The sequence below is a fragment of the Pinus tabuliformis genome, chromosome 9, assembly GCF_031772625.1.
Source record: "Pinus tabuliformis cultivar Carrire ecotype Pingquan chromosome 9, CPIR1, whole genome shotgun sequence".
NCBI lineage: Eukaryota > Viridiplantae > Streptophyta > Pinopsida > Pinales > Pinaceae > Pinus > Pinus tabuliformis.
Genome location: NC_142307.1, coordinates 755395938 through 755408178, shown reverse-complemented (window position 1 = coordinate 755408178; position 12241 = coordinate 755395938). Strand labels below are relative to the sequence as shown.

The following is a 12241-nucleotide window of genomic DNA, read 5'->3' as shown; positions in this document are numbered from 1 at the left end:
GACGAAATATAATTCCCTTTACTGAAAATAATGTCGACCAGTAAGCCGAAATAATAAAAAACAAATAAAAACAACAATAATCTGTATCTATTATAACGCAAACCTTACAATAACAAATATTTCAAATCTCTGGAACAAAATTAACATCTGGATGGATGAACGAACCCCGACAGTATACAACCAATTTACAAAACCCAACAACCACATGTGCATGATGGATCGAAACTTGCATGATGCTCCTCTTTTTTCGTTTTTTTCTTTTTTGAATCTGGTCTGGAAATAAATCGAAGCCAAATCTAAAATCCCACATATAATCCCTTGTATATAATTTATAAAATTTATTGCCTACATCTTTGTGCCACTAATGATTCTACCTAACAAGGGCCGCAGGCAGCGGTAGTCCCTGCCGGATATGAAGAGCCCCACGCTCTACCTGTACATCAGCATTGTAAAAGTAGTCACATTACAGATAATTGTAAAAGTAGTCACGTTACAAATAAAGCTTATAAGATAAGGAGGTCTCCACTGTTGGAGCTACAACGAAATTAGCAATTAATTAATTACTTAATTAATATAAATTGCTAACAAATTATCTCATTAATCTAAAGTAATTAATTACATAGCTCTGCCTATTCCTCTCAATTGTACTGTGAAAAGTTTTTTTTTAAAGGAAAGGAAGACTGAGTTGCGCTAGAGTAGAGTTGCCACTCACAAGAGGATGCAGTGGCTTAAATAAAAGGAAGACTGAGTTGCGCTAGAGTAGAGTTGCCACTCACAAGAGGATGTAGTGGCAGGCTAGTAATCAAAATGGGCCAAATCGTTGGCCTTTTACACGTCGTCTTGTAATTTTAGGTTGTTTGAGACGGAAGCTAAGACGGAAATAGAAAGCCTGGTTATCAACTTCTATCCAGCCTAACGTTCGTTTGGCAAGTCGGAAACGAAAGAATATAACGGGAAAGGCAGGTTCGTCCTTGGTACAGATACCTGCCTGTAACTCTGCTGCTTGGGGCAATTCGCCATTAATCGCCCTCTGACCACACACGTCATATCATCCATGAATCTCTGACGTGAGACTTAAAAAAAAGAAATACGTGAGTGATGGATTTGCCAGAAAAGGTCTGTTATTAATTAAATAGAATTTAAATGACAAAAATTAACGAAATATGTGAATCTGCGTAGTTCAGACTTCCAACATTCGACCGCGGAGAGGTATAAACGATCAAACGCTCCCACTACACGGAGTCACGTCCCTTACCTGCTCGTATTTTGAGGGACGGCAGTGGCAAGATGCAGTAATGGTGGAGGAGTGCAGACACCGGAGTAGAATCGTCGCTGATCAGTGATAGTTGTAGGGCGGCTGACGAGAAAAGGCCAAATCATTGGCCCCTTACACGGCGTCTTATCATTTCAAGTTAATCTAGACAGAAGATAAGATGGAAACAGAAAATGCTGCAGAACAACGACACACGCTATAAAACAATGTGGTAAGGAGACAGGTGGTATGCCGACCTGGAGACCAATCGTTCAAATGAGAGATGGTTGTAATGTAATATCACTCCACGACTTAATAAATTAAACAATAGAGTAATATTTATTAAGTGTGTTATTCAAAACAAAATTTAGAAATATACAACTGTAATACATGCAGAGATCGCAGCATAATAAAAATTGACAATTGAATGAAATATAAATCACCACTTGTCCCTCTTTTTCCATAACGCGACGCCCAATGCCCAACGTGCACTATGCACAAGTGACACTTAATACTGATCTCTCTGTAACTTGAATGAGGGTGGGCATTGCCTCCTTAAAACATGCATGGCTCACTTGAATGAGGGTGGGCATTGCCTCCTTAAAACATGCATGGCTCTTTGTTAAACCTTATTTCGATTGCATGCCACACTGAACCAAGAAAGCTGAATTCTTCTATTTACCTCGCAGCCATATACGTAGGAAAATGTCTTGAATCCACACTAAACCAAGAAACCTGAATTCTTCTATTCACATGGCAGCCATATACGTAGGCAAAATGCTTCGAATGGTCATTGTATTGAGCAGGAGACTCACCAGAAGGTATGCTATTCTTTTGGCGATTAGGATTCTCCAGTAACAACAACACACGAAATTTGAAAGAGTTGAAAGGGTTGCAGTTACAAGAATGGCTAGCTAGTCTTTCCACCACGGAGAAGGCAACTGGTTAGCATTTGTGGGATCTCAAGTGTGTTCCAGGTGGTTGTACCTGCCTTAAAGGGATGGTTAATGTTTGTCAGATCTCAAGTGTGTTACAGGTGGTTGCAACTGCCTTGAAGGGAGGGAACAGATTTGTTTGTTACAGGTAACATGTTCACCATCAAATGAGCTCATTGATTACATCTAACTACCGTTCTAATTGTTCTTTGTATTTGAGTGAAGTTCATTGTGTGAATTTTCAAGCTTTAAATTTTAGAGGAGAAGAATAAATGCAAGAATTTGTTCAATCCGAGAAAACGGTATGTAATTGTTTTCCCAATTCACCGTGTTTCAGTTCCCAAGCTACTCACCTCTGAAAGAGATAGAGGTTCGACCCAAATCAAGGTAAATCGTATAAGGAAACTATTTCAATTCCCAAGCTACTCACCTCTGAAAGCGATAGAGGTTCGACCCGAATCAAGGTAAATCGTATAAGGAAACTAAGCTGTTTTCGCACCTTGGGTTCCATTTAGAACCATAGCCAGCGCTCAAAATTAATTCTCTGCAATCTCCAACCAATCGATAAACCCCTTAGTCCCTTGTGTTACGCTTTATTTAGCCAGAAAGAGAGATTCAAATTTATATCCACTGAGAATCTTTGTTTCGGAGAAGCTGCTCTCACGAGCAAAAGAAAATAGAAAACTAAATAAAACCCTCAAATTCCCTACCAGTTGCAAAGGATTATATAAATATGTTCTGAATTGGAATTCTAGGATTCATTACGCTAAAGTTTATGAAATTTCTTTGTATGGGAATAGCTTAAGATATCTTGTCTTTTTAATGTAAAATGCTTGTCTTTATAATGTAGAATGCTTAAAAAATTGTAGAGAATTGCAGAACTGACCTTTAATTTCCCCTTGCAGACCGACCAATCAGCCACAAAGATATTATGAAACAGGACAACACTTTAGTAATAATTGATAGAAATATAAATATAAACACTTTCAACTCACAACCCAAATTCATGCAGATCCATTAACTAACCGATAAATTCATGCAGATCCATTGACTAACTCATACGCTACCTTGAAGTAGTGAATAAATGGAGGAAAGCTCAGAAAGGCTATATAATATATAATAATAATGTGTCATAAGGTTCTTCTGAGTAGGTACATACCAAAGCACGTCCAAGGGTGGAATTCAATTCTTGCAGACTGTAGAAGCAGTGGCCCTAGTCGTCGCCTGGATGTCTTTCTTGATTTCTGCTTGAGCCTTTCACCTGAATGTCTTCGTTGATTTCTGCTTGAGCCTTTTGCCCCAATATCTTATTTTTACGATGCTTGAGCTTTCTGCCCTGAATATCTTATCTTTTACGATACCAATACCAGAGTTGCATGCTAACAACCATGTGGAAAGGGCCTTGAGAGACATGTGGAAAGGACTTGGAAGTGGCCGCTAAAACATTGGATATAAAGAAATGGGCACGAGTATATCAAAATCATTGCACCATAAAACTTTTGATAATTTATTTTAGATGTAGGAAAACTTTGCCTCAACCAGCATACGTGGGATAAGATGATATTGCAAACTTTGCTTCAACCAGCCTACTTTGGATAAGATGATATTGCAAACTTTGCCTCCACCAGCCTACTTTGGATAAGATGATATTGCCTCAATATTTTTGCATCGGGAAACGTGAAAGCTGTAATAAGAGGTCAATTGTTTTTGAACCAAAAACTTTGCTTAAAATTTTGTTGAATGAAATTGGTAGCATTAAACTTAGGTTAAAATGCAAAAACACTGACAAAAAAATCGGTCAAAGTATAAACTAATGGTCGGTCAACGATCGAGCGATTGCTAATAGTCCTAGGCAGGGACTAATAAAGTGCACAACATCTATGTGACACACACACACATATATATATATGAAGCAAAAATATTGCCAAATAAATGCTTAACTTGCATTCCCACCCCACCGCGAGAAATGTCAGCACCTAGGAATAGTAAAAATAATTCTGCAATTTACAGAGCTAGGTCCTCTAATATGGCCAGTGATACCATGGGAAGAGAGAGATCAGTTGGGTGCTTATCACTTTGGATCTGTAAAGAATCTTCTTTCTTTGAAAAATTGTTCTCAATAATTAGCACCACCTTCCCTGGCTCTCCAATTTTAAAAGATTGACGAATGGGTTCTTCATTGGGGGAAAATTTCTCCGTCTTGTGAATAATCATTGTATAGCTCGTTTCTGCACTTGGAACAAATTGTGCCACGTAGCTCAAGTCCCACCCTACTACGATCACCTCCCAAAGCAGTGTGTTTCGCACTAGAAAACCCAAATCGCACATGTCAATCCCTATGGAGCAAGATTACTATCTTATTCTTCTTCTTATGGTTATTAGTATTACCTTTGTGGCTGGAATCTCAATGACCTGTTTCCCTGCTTTGAGGATCAGCTCTGAAACACAACCCTCAGCGCTAAAATCAAAATCATTTACTTACGTCAGACCTCCATAATGTACTAGTACATGTTTTAGAGAAAAATATCAGCCATTTCAAAAGATTCATTACAGGAAAAAACAAAATATCACAATATTCATTTATTACATATGTTATTGAATGGGAGAATCCAAAATATATGCTTACTTAGACAAGGTCTCTGACACCTTGGCAGGGTGGGCATCAACAAACTTGCTACTAGTTCTTGGAGAGGCAAAGTGAGATATCATGGTATAATAAGCCAAGTACCACCACGAGGCATTAACAAAAATATGCCAAATCACAGACATGATTTCTTTATTTAATGAAATAGAGAACCGATGATTAATTAATGGAAATCGTCTAATGGAAACATTCATAGAAAATGAGAATCAAGATTATATGTACCTTTTTGCACTGAACTCAGTGCCATTATCTTGTAGGAGGGAGAGGATCTAAGTCGTTGTTTGTTTGAGATCTTTCTTGTCAAGAAGGGATGCCAATTTTTTTAGATTGGTGATCTGGACCATGGGAAGAAAGAAAGAAAAAAAATTATTTTAACGTCCACAAGGCTAAAGATAACCTATGGGACATATTTCTTCTTCATATGCTTGATGTATTCAACCCTTTTTCTATGAAGCCTCACAATAAATGCTCCCACCATCTCAACAAACCCCTCACTAAATAGATTATCCCAAAATCTAGCTGCCAACATATTTGCATAACTTTCTCTATTGTCTTTCAAGGCCTCACATTTTAAAATGAAATGTTTTTTGTTTCCACTTTTCTAGAAGAACAAAAAATTCATACTCTTTCCTCCCACACTTCGTTTTGCCTTTTCCAGTGCCTCTTTCACAATGGAGTTGATGAGAATTAGTCCTTAACTAAGAAATAAGAATTTGGGGCTTCAATGAGATATTGGCCTCTATGTATGCTTTTGGTTGATGACTATGAGTGGGACTAAACACTTCAATATATTAATTATTCTTTCTTCCTAGCTCGTTATACTTTGTATGCTTGTGGAACTTATCCATAACAAAATATTTTATCTCTTTGTTGTTTATGGGGCATGTGTTCAAGCAAATACCCCGTTTAGTAAACCAATTGTTATTTTGGTGCATCCAAGTCTTTTTTTGTTTTCGCACAATATGTCATTAAAGAAAACCTTAAGCCATCTACCCTCTTCCATTTGGTCATGTTTTTCTAAATACCTTATGAATCACATCATAGTAATTACTTCAATACGACCAAACCTTGTTTCACTTAACAAGATACCATAAGGAACTACGCTTTTAATCTTGATTTTTTTTGTAATCAAATGGTTCTGAATTTTCTCAATGTGTTTCCACTACATGCCAGATGTGCTACTGGCCCATAGTTCACAAGCATAGAGAACCACTGGAATCACTAGAAGCCCAAAAAGAGTTTGAGTTGTTTTCTAGTCTGATAACTCTGCTTCTCTACACCTATTTTGAAAAGAATAAAATAATTTCCAACCCCCGGAATTAATTTTCTTTCTACAACCATCCGAGCTTATATTTTTGTTGAAGTCAATTCTGAGGTATTTGTAATCTACAACTTTTTCCAGAATGTTTCCTTCAAAGTAGAAGTTATAATGGTTATGTTTTTTTATAGAGAAAACCACTACTTTCGTTTTGCTGATATTGACTTGCATCCCCCACTTCTAAAAAACTTCTCAAGGCATAGTAAGTGCTCTTTCAATCCAAAAGCCGATTTAGAAATGAAAATAAGGTGATCTTCATACAAAATAAGTCTTATAACAAACTTGCCCAAATAGATACAATCACCCCCTTGCGAATTTAACCACTCCTCAAGCTTATCGATATATAAACCAAAAAGGGTAGGAGACAATCGGCAACCTTGCTTGACCTCAATATTGCTTCTAAAACTTTCACAAATTCCTGATGAATATCTAATTTTGACTTTTACCTCTTCATACAACCTATGCACAGTTGCTCTCAAATTTTTAGGAACCCCAATTTCCTTCATTCTGTTCCAAAGCTTATCCATAGGAAGCATGTTAAAAAAAATTCTGAAATCAACAAAGTAACAAAATATTTCTTCCTTTTTCTCCCAAACTTTTTCAATGATGTCCCTTGAAGTTATACATTGACCAACTTTGGAATGTTTAGGTCTAAAACCTGATTTCCCTTTAGCACGTTTATCTCTTTCTTTTGCCCACTTGCTAATTTTATTTTATAGCATACTTCCAAATAGTTCTGAAAACAAAGGGTTTATAATTATGGTCCTGTAATTGGAGAGATTATTGATGTCACCACTCTTGAAAAGAGGTGTTGCCATACTAGTTGTCCAATCTATGGGGATCCCCTATTGTATGATGTTGTTGAAAGTTTTTGTAATGTGAGGTGCAATAATGTTTGATCCCACTTTAGATATTCTTCTTGGAGTTTAGCCAAGTATTTTTCTTTTCCAACACCCAACCTCTTGATAGCCATATCTACCTCTTACACCGTGAAGACTTCAATATCAGTTTTGACCAATGGGGGAGGGTCAACCTTGGGATCATGTTCATAGAGTTTTCTTTCAAATTCAGACCATTTAGAAGGTGTAATACTATTTCCAGTTTGTATCTTTCTTAGTTGGACCTCCTTCCAAAATAATTTGGGATTATTTTTCCTAACGAAGATTAGTTCTTCCCTCCTTGAAACCATGAAATCAGCTTTTTTCTCGCTTGATAACTGCTTGTAAGCTTTGATAGTTATGTTATTGTTGTTTCACTCTTTCCAAATTCTCCTTGCTTTTTTGCATTCCTCGTCAAACCAAGCATTAACCGGAAAGAAATTTTCTTTGGACTATTTAATTTTTTCTCTTTTGTACTCTGCAAGTGCGCATTGAATTAAATGTCTTAATTCATGACTATGAAGGTCGTGACTTGTTATTTCTTGAAGATCCTATCTAGTGTCATTTTAAAGGTGCTACAATTTTCTGGAGTCAAAATAATTTTGCCCTTCGGGAGATTTTGTTGAACATACTGAATTTTTTACTTTAATTGTTTATTTCGAGTCCAAGAGAAACTTAAATAAATTGGCTTCTCATCTGATTTAAAGTCTCAAAACTGATCTCCAATCAAAAATTCCTCCATTTTCTCACACAATCCATGTGAGAAAATTACATAATCTACTACACTTTCTCCATTGTAAGTATTGCAAGTGAAATTATGAGACTTTTCCCATCGAGTCAAGCCATTACAAATGAATAAGTCAAAGGCCCCACATAGAGTAAGCAATTTTTCACCAAAGAGATTGTAGCCCTTGTCCTATGAAATTATTTCCCATTGATGATTACTCTCTTCCATAAGCCAAATAGGGTCGCAATCTTCTTTATAGCAAACAATGCTAGCTTGTTCACTTACAATCCTAGCATTAAAATCACCCACTATAAGGACTTCACCTATCTGAGAATATGTTGTAATATATGCTTTTAAGGCTACAAAGGGATCTTTGTGGTCAAGCTCTCTACCTTTATATATTTTTGAAACTTGTTGCACAAAATAACATGCTACAATTCTAATTTGGTTTCCATTTCTAATATTTTAAACCAGATGAATTTTTTATATGAGTCTTCTTTTTTTAACTAAATGAGACAACCTTATTTCTCCCTCACTAATACCATGATACCCTTGTGCCCTTTTCCATTCCATATTTCCTTGTTCCACACTGCCATCTTCCAGTATCCCTCAGACAAATGTGTCTTGCACCCTTCATGCTCATGTGTTTCTATGAGGCAAATTATGTCTCTATCTTCCGCAATAGGCCCTAACCTAGGTCCTCGTCTCCATGGGTAACCTTTGCAGTTCCAACAAACCAACCTTAAGGAAACCTAGGTATGGCTTGATTGTTATTTATTTTGACATGCAAGACTCACATTTCAGTCTTTGTCCCTACTTTCCCATACTCAACTTGCTTCCTGATTTCCTATTGAAAATTTTGTTGCCTCTTTTTTATTACCATCTTGCTATTCTTCCTTCGAAGGAGGTAGAAATCGCGCTATAACATCTTTACCTTTATAAATCAATGCTCTCTTGCCTTTATCTCTTGCTACCCTAACCTTTAACATTTCCTCCCTCCTTTCCTCCTATTGTATTACAATTAAATCTTCTTCTAGAAAAAGCGAGAACCCCTCAAGAGATGCTGCTTTCTTAGAATGATATATTTATCACCTAAACTAGGCATGACAACTTTATGGGCCTGTATCTCTCAACATTAAACTTACCCACCCTCTATGCTTGGAATATTTGTCCTTTCCATAGCAACTTTTCTTTCAAGAAGTCTCTTGCTAGGTGAAAAGTACATTCATTTTTCATATAGTATTTCACCCCTTTAATAATTATGTTTGATGCTCTATTTTGTCTTTCCTTGCCTTCTCTATATTGCATGTTATCAACTCGAATATTTGTGTCTCCTCCCTTATTAGCAGAATTGCTAATAACTTGAGCCCAACTTTTGGAAACATTGGTGGAATCTCCTTTCTTTTTTTCTTTTGATTTCTCTTCATGGTTGTCTATTTGGGCAATAATTTTCCCTTTATCCTGGGATGATTTTGCATTCACTGCCTCTATACTTTCCACTAAATATTTCTTTATGTTTTGCACATCCGCCTTCATGCGTTGCCATTCTGTCTTCCCTATCACGAAAAATTCTTGTAGCAATGCTACTTTTTCTTTCAAAACTTTATTACTTTCTGCTAAAGCCTTGTTCTTAGCTGTTATTATATGAATTTTATGATCTCTTTCCTGCTCTTTAGCTTCTAAAACATCTAACATTTATTTTTCATTTAACAATTCTTTCACATAAAGATCAGATGACCAGGTTAGAGGTGTGGATGTGGAACTATAGAAGGCAGTATCATCAATGACTTTTCCTTTGGACTTCTTCTTTCCACATGCTTGTAGAGGGGACTTGTTTGAGTGTTTATTACGAAGGGCCTGAGTACTTTTCCTTTTAAACCGTTTTTCCTTGTCTGCTCCCATTTTAGATGGGCTAGTATTTGTTTTAAAATCCCTCAATATTGTTTGGCATTGACCCAAACTCCCTTCCTAGCTTTGGAAGATGGGGCAATTTTCACTTACCCTAAATCATTTGTCTCCAAAGGTTCTGAAATTTCTTATCCTGTTGCTATGTTTGAATGCATTTGCAGTCCCAAGATTCTCATACCTCAGATCCTTTTCGTCACTTTCTGGTTATACACTCGAAGTAAAAATTACAACTCAGTCTGAAAATTTGGCACTTGATCTCTATTGGTAGAAACCAAACCAATATTGCTGCACTTTCTTGCCATTTTACAGTCCTCCAAGCTCCATATCGCTTACAAAAATGTCAAAGGTTCAATGCTTGAATGGTAAATTACAAAACCATCAGTTGACACGGAAGGGAGATAACACCAACCCGTTAGTGAATGTCATGCATTATTTTTTAAATGAGAGAGGGAGCACTACAACCATGGTACATGCTACCGACATCTTGGTCGGAAACAAGGAGAAGCCCTGACTCGATCATCACATTGTTTAATGAGAAACTTGTAATATAGCTTGTGCTGACTTGACTCAACTAGCTGTTCTTGACAAGAGGGTTACGATGAAAAAATGAAAAAAATTTAGTTGAAGTGGTATTTTAGCCCGTCGATTATGTCGTTGTAATATAGTTGTGAGCATTCTCGATTATCACTGAGTGGTTGGAGTTCGATTCACGAAAACGTTTAGTGCTTTTTAATTTCATGTGTATGAGCGATCGACTCATTATTTTGTTGACCGCAACAATCAATTTTTACGTTTCGACGTATGGATATTTAGATATGAAACTCAGATGATTTTGGATTCCCTTTTCAAGAAGCTGAACCCTCCATCGCAGGAACTTCTCGTCCTTAGTTTCGTCGCCAAAGGTCTTCTTGTGGTGCCCATTATCTTTGAAAATGCCATAGACGTTGTAGCACACAGGATGCCCTTCCTTATCATAGTCACGCATATAGATGACCCCATCCCAATCATGCCCTAAATCCTCTTCCACTATGTCGTCCACTCTGAATCGCTTTTTCCATAGGACCGTGTTCTTGAGCATAGTAATGGCATCTCTAAATTCCTTGTTTGGTGCTAGAGCGACTCCCCACAGGTAGATGTCTTCTAGGGGAGCAATGGGAGTAGCCCGGGTTACCTCCACCATAGTTTTGACATAGGGGACTACCCTGCGCCCAAGCAGGGGATTCGACTCATGGATGTGTTTCAGTAACTGGAGCCACAAGAGTGCTTTTGGATTCCTCAACTTGAGGAGGAACAAATTTTACATACAAAGACTCACTTCTTGTTCCTCTCAGTTTTAGTGAAAAATACCTAGACGTTGAAATTGAAATATTCCTCGCATTGTATAATATTGGCAAAGTTTAGTTAAAATAATACTGAGAACCAATTGAATTGTCATCACCCACCTCTTTTGAAGGTGTGGCGTCATCGTCTTCACAGGTCTCGTGGGTGCGCCAATATCTGCAAATAGGAAATTCCTTGTTGCATTTGTGGCGCATGAAGGGCTTCATGTCGTGCTTGCCATTGTAGTTAGTCCACAATGTTAAGAAGTTCTTGAGGGGTTTCGACCCTGAGTGGTGTATGTTGTTTTTGCAACCAAGTGTACAACAATAACAAGGGACCCATTTCATTCCAATCAAATTTTGAACAAATGTTAGTTGGTGGGCAAAACAACAAACAAATATATTTCAAAAGAAGATTAAAAAGGTAGACAATGGGTAGCCTAAAGAATTTCAAAAAGGGAAATCTTCGGTGCAAAAAAAATAAAAATCATTTATGTCTATCATTTTTAATATAAAATTCTTAAATACAAATATCACAATTTTTTTTATCAAATATTTAAAATAAAAAATAATTTAATTTAATTTATTATAATGAATTAATATTAGACACTCAATTGAAGAATTTTGTTTCCAACAATATTTATCTCAGTTTCGTAATATAAAATTTAATAGAAAATCATAGAAATTTCAACGAGATTTTGATCCAAGTTAGAGGTATCCAACTAATATTTTGGGTCCCCTAAGTGTTTTTGATGGTGTTGAATCTATTTCCACCATAAAAAAATCAAATAATACTACTACAAAATTTTGTGATTTTTTTTTTTAATAATATTCTTATCATTTTTAACCGGAGAATTTACCACCTCGATAAATGACAAAAAAAACATGATCTCCCACATTACGCAAAAAATGCAGTTTTGTCAGGTTCGGAAAACCTTAAAGAAGTTTCTTTTTATATTTCATTATTTTGTTCTCTCTAAATAAAATTGTTCATGTTTTAAATAAAGATGATTCTCGACCAAAGAAACATTTGTGCCCAGTCATTTGTGGTGTGCAATTCCTCCAATCCCGAGAGAAGTCTTGTAAGTGGTCTTAATAGTTTTCTTTGTCGTAATCTACCACATTAAAATTCTAAGCTTTTTGAATTTAATCGTTCTATATGTATCATTTTGGGCCATCATTACTTTCATCACTCTGATTTTTAGGTAATTATTATTTTTATAAATGTAGTTTAAATATTCGGTTAAATATTTTATAAGT

The 12241-nt window shown here is 36.3% G+C and overlaps 1 pseudogene; it reads right to left on the bottom strand.

The window, feature by feature from the left end:
• Positions 1-370: 370 nt before the first annotated feature.
• Positions 371-11209, bottom strand: LOC149150898 (patellin-6-like; annotated as a pseudogene).
• Between the last annotated feature and the right edge of the window lie 1032 nt (positions 11210-12241).